Genomic DNA, 2,436 nt, shown 5'->3' on the forward strand with positions numbered 1-2,436 from the left:
GGCCCCACAAGGGCTTTTTGAAGTTCAAACATGTTCACCCAAATGAAGAAGCATGCACAACATCTGGTTATTCATTTCTTTATTAATCACCGTTGCTGTAATTTGTCCAAGCAATTCATATATGACACACTATACATTTTCATATCTACATTCCCCCATTAAGTCTATGAAGAAGAAGTCTGTCACCCACTCTTGACAAGCCTTTCAGTCAAAACTGTCTGCTTCACCTCCCCTTGCACACAGCTGGTTCTTTATGAAGTGTTTTGTTGGGATTAGCCACCATAAAATACAGTGATGCAATAGCTTTAATTTGAAGGAAGAAGTAGAGACTTTGACATAACCCTTACTTACATGTCATTTATATTGATGCCTTTTAAATTAACAGTGCTATTTTTTTCACATTTCAATAAATTAATAGGTAAGCTATTATTATTATTATTATTATTATTATTATTATTATTATTATTATTATTAATTGTTGTTGCTTTTCGAGGACATTTTAATGATTTTAATAATTTAAAACAATGCAATAGACAGAGTGGATACAAAAAATATGTTTTGCTTCTAGTGTTACTGTAGCTGATTGCTTCACAATTATCCAATGAAAATGACAATATTTACAGCCACTGTATGTATGGTGTTTAATGAGTGTTCAGTTTTGTTTCTCTGCTTCAATGTATTCCTACTTTGTTCTTTCTCTCTGCAAGCTTTCCAGAAGAAGTATGAGCTTCAGACAACCATGCCCGGAGAAGGCAACATGAAAAATGGCAAACATCAAGTAAAGCTGTCTGACTTGGGTTAAAAGTCACATTTAATTGGGGAACTGTCTCACTCTGGCATCACATAAGTATTATTTTGTAGTTTATATTATATTTTTATCAAGCTCCTGCAGAACTAGTATGCTATTTTTTAAACTTTGCTTTGATGTATAGGTTTACAATCTGTGTGTGTGTGTACATGTGTGTGTGTGTGTATATATGAAGCAAGTGGAAACATCTTGAGGAAACGTGGGGATCCGTATCAGTAGTGGACCTGGGGCTGATGATGATGATGATGATGAAGACAGATTTCTGTACTATATACATAAATCTATGTATCTATAATCATTCATGAAAAAGTCCCTAAAAAGTGATTACAGTTGAATACATTGCAGAGAAATAGGGCATGAAAGAGATATACATGAAACTCAGTCAGTTGAGCCTCTGTTCATTTGTAACCTTTCTTTTGTTCTTTAGGAGATAACTGCCTGTCAAAGGAATTCAGACCGGTTTTAGCCTGATTTTAGCTGCTCTGCGTGTTTTTCCATGAATGTCTGCTTAAAGCTTGGAAATTGCATTTAATTAGTCAAATTAAGCTAGTGATTGTAACTGACTGAGCAAAATCAAGACACAAAGCAGACACCGCAGCTCCCTATGAATTCAAAACAAAGAAGGAAGCCACAGCTGAAATTGTATGAAATATTCTGAAATCACTTTCACAGCAGGTCATTATTTCATGCGTGATAATTAATTCCGAAGTGCCTCTCGGTGCTGACAAGAAGTAACATGTACAGAAGCTGAAGTGGGTTAACCTCTGTGTTAAGAGACCAGCATTACGGATTTAACTTTTTCACTGTCATGGTGAGACCCAGATATCGGTGTATAAGAGGCTGCAACATCCATTAGGCCTGGAGCTAAAGCGATTTCTGCTTCTTTGTCTGTGGGCTAACCACACCAGGATGAGTATGTAGGTTAAAATAGAACAGCTAAGGACAGATGCCAGAAGTATAATGATTCTTTTGATTGCTGTTGAATCTGCAAGAGACAGGGAGACGCACAAACACATGAATAAGTGATTTTCTTTTTTTCTTTTCAGCCCATATCAACATTTTAAAGAATTTCTCAGATACTTACAAGACATAGTCATCACATTTCTATTTTTAGATAAAAAATTTAAATGCATTTAGGATGTTTTGTTGTTTTGGTTGTTGTTTAAAATGGGCTACAGTAGAATAACTAAAGGTAGTTACCCAGCAGTTGTTCATCAGAGGAAAAGTTGCTTTTCAACATCGGCCCAAATGAAATTCTGTTTCCAGAGGATCTATAGATGTCCGCTGCTTCCTTCGATGTCCAGAGCTTTCTGTGCTGGAGACACTGCTGCAGTCAGACAGATAAAGACAGGGCTTAAGTCCTAGGATTTGGGTCTTTTAGAAAGGATAGAGAAAAGTTACAAATTGTACTGTACAATGTTTTGATTTGGTCTCGGTATGAGAAAGTGAAATATCCAACTCCTCATAGAACTTCATAATCAAAAAGAAAAAGTGATGTTGTCCTCGTCATCACATCCATTTTGCGAAATATTTTACTGCTGTGGAAAAAGTGCCAAAGAAACCATTTTGAAAATGGCAAATGCAATTGAAATAGACTCTTCCTAGTCTGCTGTCCCAGTGTTCAGATT

The sequence above is a fragment of the Amia ocellicauda genome, chromosome 1 (assembly GCF_036373705.1).
Source record: "Amia ocellicauda isolate fAmiCal2 chromosome 1, fAmiCal2.hap1, whole genome shotgun sequence".
In the NCBI taxonomy this organism is placed as follows: Eukaryota; Metazoa; Chordata; class Actinopteri; order Amiiformes; family Amiidae; genus Amia; species Amia ocellicauda.